Genomic DNA, 10,420 nt, shown 5'->3' on the forward strand with positions numbered 1-10,420 from the left:
CTCATTTTCAATCAAACAAAGATAGTCGAAAGTCGACATCTGGATCAGCTTTCACAATTGGAGGAGGTGCTATAGTTTGGAGAAGTATTAAACAATCCAGTATTGCAGACTCCACCATGTATCAACCACTGAAGGAGGTGCAGACTCACAATTGGAGGAGGTGCTATAGTTTGGAGAAGTATTAAAGAATACATAGCATCTTGTGAAGCAGCTAAAGAGGTAGTGTGGCTTAAGAAGTTCTATATTTTATAACTCTACAAAATAGAGTCATTTTACCATATTTTATTTGTTAATTTTTGCTTAGTTCTTGAGTTCTTAATTAATTTATCAAGTTTTTAAGTAATTTTGAATTTATTAGTCTTATCATGATTTTATATACTTTTGTGTATTTTTATAGCTATTTTATTATAATATGTTGTAGTTTAATTATTTGAAATTAGTATTTTTAGATTAAAAGTTAAAAAATGTAATTTTATTGAACTTAATTGCCAAAGTAAATTAAATTTTAATTAATATTTTCATGGATTTAATATGATTTATTTTATAATTGAAAATATTTAATTCTAATTTAATGTTTACTTATTTTGTAGAATATACTTTGCACTTTTCATGCTTGAGAATAAAGAAGAGAAAAGAAAAAAAAATGTGATATTTTTGTGACAAGAACAAAGAAATGTTGGCATTTTTCAAAGGCCCAAGGCCTCCAAGCCCGCTGGCCATTTCCCAGGCCCAATGCCTGGCCCTCTTCTCTGCTGCCTCCCCAGCTCACGCCAAGCACCAACCCGTGCCTCACTCCATCATATCCTCTTCCAGCTGCATCCCTCTCCACTAATTGAAGCTACACCCAACCGTGGGCCTGCTTCTTCCACTGCCCACTAGCAGCAGCCAGCCACCTGGCCATTTCCCAGCTATACACCACCGTGGCCCAAGCCCGCCCAGCCGCCTGGTCCCCTGCCGCAGCTCACCTAGCCACTTTTCCTTGTTCTCTTGTCCCATAATACCCAAAAATGCCAACTTTTTACCCATTTTTCACCAAAACATCATCATTACACCCTATAATTTACCTCTACATACCATATTTATTTTACTTAATTAATCTAATCAATTTAATTAATTTAAATTGATTATTTTAATAATCTCATTTTGACTATAAATATGGAATTTCAAGATCATTTTTGGTGTGCTTAATTTTTGGGGTTATTTATTTTGGGTTGATTATTTGTGCTTAATTTCAATAATCTTCTTTCTCTCATTTTCTCTCCATCATTCCCTCTTCCATTTTGGGTTTTTTCAAGAGCATTTTCAAGTATGTATGTCATTTATTTTTTAATTTCTACTCTAGTTATGTGCTTCTAATCTTTTTCATAAGATTATTAAGATCACGATGAAGCAACTTGTAACTAGGTAATATTTATGTTGTATGTTGATTTCCCTTCTAATGCAACAAAGTTTATGGATTTTTCTTCTTCATATTTGTCTTTCATCTTTAATATCTCATATTTTGGATTGTTAGATAATATGCACTTTATTCTTCATTTTTGCAAAAAAACATAATATTCTTTGTGTAAAATGTGTCATTAAATTGTACACATCTATGCTTAGAACAAAAATATAATGTTTTGCCTTATAAATAATGTTATTTGATTTTTTGTTGTTTCATTAGGTTGATTCACATTAAATACTTTGAAATTATAATTTTTGAAAAGTGAAGAAAAATCCTATCTTTTTAGAAGTAATTTGTGCTTAAAATTATAAATTTATTTGAAAAATGATAGTTTGAATTATTTTAACTATCACTAAAACTTGGGAATCAATATACTAATAAATATTATTAAACTTACATTTTGTGGATTCTAGTATCTTAATAATCTTTTCTTTTAACACTTATTTTCAAATCATTATTGGTTTATTTTTTCTCTTAAATAGCTTTATTTTCAATCATTTATTTTATGTTTATAACATTAAAACTCATCAATCTTTGGAGCTAGGTTATAATTCATTAATTTTGGTTTAAAATAGTTTTCTTTTTTATTTTAGACAACTCGTTTGGGTTCGATCTCGTGCTTACATGAACACAATATTCCATATACAATTCGTGCGCTTGCGAGTATAAATATTTAAAACATACCCATTTTGGATCCATCAAGTTTTTGGCGCCGTTGCCGAGGAGTTGCAAGAAAAAAGAAACGAAATTTATCTCAAGGTTAGTAAATTCTTCTACTAGTTATTTTAATTTTTGCACTTAAAAAAAACTATATATACAAAAATATAAAATATATATATATGTCTATAAAAAGTAAAAAGAAAATTTGGGACGGTTCTACCACCCATAAAAAAAATTATTTATATATTTATATTTATTGCATTTTTTTTAGTGACAACACTTGTGCCTCCTATTTTTTTCTATCTTTTTAATGTTTATAGTTGACGGCATTTGTGCCTCCTAATTTTGTTGTAATTTTATTTCTTTTATATCTTTGTTAGTTGACGGCACATGTGCCTCCTAACCTTTGTTATAATTTCCTTTATTTATCTTGTTGTAATTTTTATTTTATCTAATTTCCGCAAATTACTAGTTGATGGAAATTTTGCCTCCTAGTCTTTTATCTTATGTTTTAGTTGATGGCACTTGTGCCTCCTAATTTTTACCTTAATTTTGTTATGGTTGATGGCATGCTATGCCTCCCTACTCTTGCCTAAATTTTAGTCTTATTTAATTTATGCCTTATTTATCTTTGCCTTTTATAATATTTTAGTGTAATATTGTGAAAAAATACTTGAAAAAAAAAAGAAACTTAAATCTTGTCCTTTCACCATAAGCAATTTTTGCTTAAAGGAAATTTGAACAAAATTCTCAATCTGCCTCTACTAATTAACCTCGGGGAGTTGTTAGTAGTGCGTGAGTAAGTGGAATCAAATAGGCCTGGGGACAAGTAAACCATAAGAATTATATTGTTGTGAAATCTCTAATAATTCTAAGTATGCTCTGTGGTTGCGGTTTTAACTGATCTTCCACATCAGAAAATTGCTTGTTTGAGATTATCCTTGTTGCCTTGTTTGTGAAAATTGTATGCATCATTGGGAACATAACTCTAAAAATCGATTAGTAAAAAGACGTTTATCTTTGTTTGAAATTGAAAGTGTTAGAAAAAATTTGAGCATCATGGAACCAATTGCTAATTCTGTTGATGAAAATGCTGTGCCTGAAAAAACTTTGCTTGAATATTTTGCACCTATTTCATCTACTGCTCCTTCAGGTATCGTTCTTCTTATCACTTCTGCTACTCATTTTGAGCTTAAACCAGCAATCATTCAATTTTTGCCATCTTTTTATGGGTTAGATAGAGAGGATCCTTACATGCATGTCAAAGATTTCTTAGAAATTTGCTCAACATTTAAATTTCAAAATTTTTCTGATGAGTCGGTCAAACTAAGATTATTCCCTTTTTCATTAAAAGAGAAATCAAAAGCTTGGTTAAATTCCCTTCCAATAGGGTCTATAACTACATGAGATCAACTTTATAATAAATTCTTGTTGAAATTTTTTCCTATGTCTAAAACTGATAGTCTAAGGAGAGAAATCTCCGAGTTTTTTCAAAAAGATAATGAAGAGTTTTATGAATGTTGGGAAAGATTTAAAGATTTATTATTAAAATGTCCTCATCATGGTTTTGAAAAATGGAGACTTGTAAAATATTTTTATGATGGTTTGACTCCCTCTAATCGTCAAATGATTCAATCTATGCATACTGGAAATTTTTTAAAATTTCAAGGACAAGAGGCGTGGGACGCCCTTGAAGATTTATCTGTCAATTCACAACAATGGAATTATTTTGATCCTAGGTCTAGGTCAACTAATTCACCGAAAAGAGGAGGAAGGTATGAAGTAAAAGAAGAATTAGACTTACGAACATCCTTAGACAAATTAGCGAGAAAAGTAGAAGCTTTAGCCATAAGCCAAACTATAAACTCTCCAATGCAACCAAGAAAAGATGTTTGTTCTATATGTTCTAGTCCTTGCCATAATGCCCAATCATGTCATTCCTACCAAGAAGCCTTTTATGAGGAGGCCAATGCTCTTCATTCTTATGGGAAACCAAATGATAGCCCATTTTCATCCACCTACTATCCAAATTGGAGAAACCATCCAAACTTTTCATGGAGACAAAACCAACCCCAAATGAATCAAGGGCATCAATACAACAAACAAAACCAAACTCATGCCCCACAAAATCAACCATATCCTTGTTAGGAACGAGTTTCCTAATACGCAGCGGAATGGTGGTGTGGTTGGCCCAGTGTACAACAAAAATTTGTAACATATTTAAACTACCTTTAAATATGCGGATCCATTAATATACATACATTAATCATGAACAAGATACTAATAGAAATCATACCTCTTGAAGCCTATCAAGTGTCCTTGCTATCTTTTCGTATTTAGAACGATCTTCCTATCCAAGTCGCTCCCACGTACTCACACCAAGATCTTCCAAAGCGTTCTCTACTCCTCAAGAAATGTGTGGGCACTTAGAGAATGAAGGATAATTTATTTGTGATTCTTCTTGATGTACTCAACTCATGAGATCAAGAGAATAGACCTGAGAATTGGTTCTTTATTTTCAGGGAGAGAGAAAACTATCGTTCTATTTTTCACAGAGCGAATGTGTAGAGTAGTCTCACTCTCTTCACTTATCTTATTTGAATAATTTTCTGATCAGTCATACTTAACAGAAAAATTCAAAATTTAAAAATTAAATCTGTAACCATTTTACAATTTAATTTTTAATTAATTAATTATTCCATTAATGAAAAAATACGAAAAACCAATTTTTGAATTATCCATTAATTAATTAATTAAACAAATAAAATTGAAAATCCCATCCCTGAAAAAATACTGCTCTACACGCCACACACAGTCTATGGACTGTGTGTGAACGTGTAGCTTCCTAATTTCTAGGGATATTAGTTTTTCAAATTTTATTTAATTATTTATTCAAATTTCTTTGTCAGATAAGATCTAACAACCTGATAGCTAATTCAAATTAACTATCTTTTTAATTAATTATCAAATATAATTAATTATTTGAATAAATATCAATCTTTTAAATTCAAATCCAATTTGAACTTATCAGATTATCATCTCACACTCAAATAAAGATATTTAATTAATTCTACTAATTAATTAAACCCAAATTTTCAAAATTAAATATTTAATTTATTATAATTTCAAAAAATTATAATTAATTAATTATTTAATTAAATTTCAAAAATTAATTTAATTATTTAATATAATTTCGAAAATTATATAATAATTAAATATTAATTAATTTGGTTAACTACAACTAATTTGTAATTAATTAATTAATCACCATTATCATATAATTGCATATTTGGCCTGAAGAACAAATTTCTTCCTAAATATGTCTTTAAACTATTTTCCCTTCATATCAACTCTTACCTTGAACAGTGTTGATAGAGCCGCTATGGGGACCTACGGACCTATAATTCCAAGCTCCAATAAATTTGAAATTATTAATTAAACTCTTTAATTAAATAATCTTAATTTATTAATCTCATGATTATTCCACTATAAATATGAGATTGAACTCTTGTAATTATAGGCATTTCATTTACTGAGTACTTTATAATCATAAAGCGTCCATTGATTTAATCATTGCATACAACTTGACCCTCTAATAATGGTTCATAATTAATCGGGAATAAAATTACCGTTTTACCCTTTTAATTATGTCTTGTTTCCTTAAGTACCATTGACTCTACTAGTGAAGGTTAATTCATAACTAAATTATGAATTTGAGCTCAATAGCCTTTCAGTCCCAAAAGTCAACCCTTAAGAGAACCATCATTCAATCTCTTGCGAGAAGGTATAGATTCCATATCTGTATACTATGTCCCCAGCCATCTATATTAATGAGTTCCCAAAACAAAAGTTTTTAGCCTGATCATTCTGACAGACCCTAACAAGTGAATCAAAGAACTCATATAACATAAACAGGAGTTCATAGTAACCTCAGGATTAAGATCTATTTGTATATGATCTTCAGTTGATATATTTAATTAATACTTCGAAACGGTATTTAACTAAGTATTAATAAACATATCTGGTCTAGTTCTATATATTCTCTAATATATAAAGAACCTCCACTAAAGTGTCCTACCACACTAGTGATCTGGATCTAGATCACATGTATTCATAATACTAGTGGACCGTACTTGTAGTAATTAATCTAAAGATTCCATAACTTTATTTTACTGTGAACTATTCAAGTTCATTTATCTCAAACACAATCCTCTCGTACTAATACGTGTTTGAGATTACATTCATGAACTTAGGAATTTTCCCGATATTTACATAATATTATCATAGAATAATATAGTCCATAAAATATATGCATAACAAATTCAATTTATTTATTTATTTCATAAAAACAATGTCTACTACATATGCTTTCAGGGCACATCTCCAACAATCTCCTACTTGCCCTAAAGCAAATGATGCATCTCTCTCATTCCCATATTTCTTACATGCTCCTTAAAAGATTTTATGGATAAAGTCTTTGTGAAAGGATCTGCAAGATTATGCTCTGAAGCTATCTTCATAACTGCAACATCTCCTCGATGAACTATCTCTCTTAGCAAGTGATACTTCCTCTCGATGTGCTTTCCCCTCTTGTGACTCTGTGGTTCCTTTGAGTTAGCTACTGCCCCACTGTTGCACAGTATAGGACTAGTGTCTTATCCACATCTGGTACAACTTTCAGATCGGAATAGAACTTTTTGAGCCACACAGCATCCTTAGCTGCTTCACAAGCCGCTATATACTCGGCTTCCATGGTGGAATCTGCAATGCTGGTTTGTTTAATACTTCGCCAGACTACCGCTCCTCCTCCAAGAGTAAACACTGATCAAGAAGTCGATTTCCGACTATCTCTGTCTGACTGAAAATCAGAATCAGTGTAACCAGTGGGGTTCAGGTCTCCACCTGAATAAACAAGCATATAATCTCTAGTATTTCTAAGACACTTGAGAATATTCTTTACTGCAGTCCAATGACTCAATCCAGGATTGGATTGATAATGGCTGACTATCCCTACTGCATAACAAATGTCAGGTCTTGTACACAACATGGCGTACATTAGACTGCCTACTGTTGAGGCATAGGGATATTGTCTCATGTGTTCCTCTTCCTGAGGTGTTTTGGGACACTGCTCTTTGGAAAGGAATACTCCAGAACGGGTTGGCATATCACCCTTTTTGGAGTTTTGCATATTAAAGCGTTCTAGCACCTTATCAATATAAGTTGCTTGAGACAATGCCAAAGTTTTGTTCTGTCTTTCTCTAAGAATCTTAATGCCCAGAACATACTTGGCTTCTCCCAAATCTTTCATTTGGAATTGTTCAGCTAACCAGTTCTTTACTTTTGATAATGTTGTTACGTCATTTCCAATCAGTAATATATCATCAACATAAAGAATGAGGAATACTACTACACCATCTTTGATTTGTTTATAGACACAAGGTTCGTCAACATTTTGTTCAAAACCAAACGTTTCAATTGTGTCATCAAATCTAAGATTCCAAGATCTAGAATCTTGTTTGAGTCCATAAATGGATCTAAGAATCTTGCAAACCTTTTGGTCTTGACCTTTTAACTCGAACCCTTCTGGTTGAGACATGTAAATGGTTTCGTCAAGGTAGCCATTCAGAAAAGCTGTTTTGACATCCATTTGCCAAATCTCATAATCCATGCAAGCAGCTATGGATAAGAGTGTACGAATGGATTTTAGCATGGCTACAGGAGAAAAGGTTTCTTCATAGTCAACCCCTTCTTTCTGTGTGTAACCTTTGGCTACAAGCCTTGTTTTGAAAGTCTCTACTTTCCCATCCACTCCTCTTTTCTTCTTGAATATCCACTTGCAACCAATGGGTTTGATATTCTCAGGTGGATCTTCAAGAACCCAGACAGAATTGGAATACATCGATTCCATTTCTTGGTTCATGGCTTCTTGCCATTTGTCCTTATCAGAATCATTCATTGCATCTCTAAATGTCAATGGATCGTCTTTGTTTGTGTCAGACACAAGCATTTGAACTTCGTGTTCATAGCGTGTGGGTTGCTTGCTAACCCTCCCACTACGACGAGGTTCATTACTATTCTGACTAGAATTAGTAGTTTCCTCTTGCCTTTTTTCATTGGTTGTTGCTGATGACTTTGCAACTTCATTTGAGACCATCTCCTCTAGAACAACTTCACTGCGAGGTTTGTGGTTATTTACATAGTCATATTCAAGAAAAGTTGCATTTGTCGATACAAATGTTTTGTTTTCTTTTGGACTATAGAAAATTCCACCTCTGGTCTTTTTGGAATAACCTACAAACATGCACACTTCAGAGCATGATTCCAACTTCCCGGTCTTTCCTTTAAGCACGTGTGCAGGACACCCCCAAATTCGAAAATGGTGTAAACTAGGTTTACAACCATTCCATAATTCTATGGGTGTCTTTTGGACAGACTTAGATGGAACAACATTTAATATGTATAGTGCACATTGAATTGCATAGCCCCAGAATGACAGTGGTAATGATGAGAAACTCATCATTGATCTAACCATATCTAATAACGTTCTGTTCCGTCTTTCCGAAACACCATTTTGTTGTGGCGTTCCAGGTGCTGTGAGTTGGGATTGAATGCCATGCTCACACATATGGTCTTTGAATTCAAAATCCAAGTACTCTTCTCCTCGATCAGATCGAAGAGCTTTTAGTGACTTACCTAATTGCTTTTCAGCTTCTGCTCAAAATTCTTTGAACTTTCCAAAAAGTTTCAGATTTTCTTTGCATTAAATATAGGTAACCATATCTTGAATAATCGTCAATAAAGGTGACGAAGTATTCATAACCTCCTCTTGCTTGTACATTAAGTGGACCACAAACATCCGTAAATACTAGCTGAAGTGGTTCTGTGGCTCTTGAACCTTTGGCAGAGAAAGGTCTCTTGGTCATTTTGCCTTCTAGACAGGATTCACAAATAGGGAGAGATCCAATAGATAGTTCTCTTAAAGGACCATCCTTTACAAGCCTATTTATTCTGTCTAGACCAATATGGCCCAATCTCAAGTGCCATAGATAAGTATCACTATCGGAATCAGTCTTTTGTCGTTTAATAGATCTTGGATTGGCTGTTTTAAATAATTCTGAATTATTAACAGATTTCTCTTTAGCTTGCAGTTTATAAAGCCCATCGATAGATTTTGCAGAACATATCTTAAAACCATATCTTGAAATAACAATCGAATTATTATTAAAAGATATTTTAAAATTTTGCTCATGCAACATAGAAACAGAAATTAAGTTTCTAAAAAATCCAGGAATATAATAAACATTTTCTAAAACAAGAAATTTATTATTATCAAATTCCAAACGGGCTGTTCCAACTACTGCTGCAGAGATAATCTGTCCACTGCCTACCCTCATAGTCACCTCTCCATCAGCAAGCTTCCTCGTTGAACTAAGAATCGAAAGAGAAAAGCAGACATGGTTAGTGGCTCCTGAATCTACTATCCAGGTTGAGGAATTATCTTCCACTAAACAAGCTTCTAACACAAGTAAATCAAATTTGCTTGTATTATTCTCTTTGAGGTCAGCGAGATACTTTGAACAGCTTCTTATCCAGTGACCATTTTCTCCACAATTAAAGCAAGTCCCTTTTGGGGTCTTCCTTTTGGAGGTTTTAGTGTTCTTGTTCTCTTTGCTTTTGGATGACTTTTTAGGCTTCTCACATATTAATGCAATGTTCAAGTTTGATTTCCATTTCATGTAGTTTTCACCAGTCAACTTTTCATTAGCAAGTAAAGAAGATACAGGATTTAAGCTAGACATTATTGCTGAAAATAAATAAATAAATAAAATGAATTTATGCATATAATAAATATCAGTTATTTTCGGAATAGTAAACGTGATGCATGAATGCAACAAAAAACACATAAAAAATAATTACTTATTCCACGATTAATTAATTTGAACATTAATGGACCAGCCTTAGGGTAGGTCAGACTAATTCCAAATTAATTTTGAGACAAGCTCTCAAATTTATAAGTTAAAACTTAAATCAATATTTCTCTTTTGACTTATAAACAACCGCTTGTTTGGTCAAGAATACACTAGTCTGCTCGAAAGCCTAATGTACCTTGTGAGTGTAACCCATTATTTTAGATCAATGACTTAACTTAAGAGTGTGCCTTAGGGTCAGTCAAACTTGAAATACATCATTAAATCTTCTTCTTGAAAAAGAAGTTTGCCTTGAGAATAACACAGTCGGAAGCCTTCCTTAGGGGGACACAAGCAATGGTGCCGCGAGGCCCTCTCTATGTTACCTCGGTGCTAACTAATAATGGAG

General features: G+C 32.7%; 1 non-coding gene across 1 annotated transcript; it reads right to left on the reverse strand.

The window, feature by feature from the left end:
• Positions 1-3,565: 3,565 nt before the first annotated feature.
• LOC133780906 (small nucleolar RNA R71) lies at positions 3,566-3,672 on the reverse strand. The gene has a single exon (XR_009869713.1). It is a non-coding gene; the product is annotated as a small nucleolar RNA R71 (small nucleolar RNA).
• Between the last annotated feature and the right edge of the window lie 6,748 nt (positions 3,673-10,420).

This window comes from Humulus lupulus, chromosome 5, assembly GCF_963169125.1.
Source record: "Humulus lupulus chromosome 5, drHumLupu1.1, whole genome shotgun sequence".
NCBI lineage: Eukaryota > Viridiplantae > Streptophyta > Magnoliopsida > Rosales > Cannabaceae > Humulus > Humulus lupulus.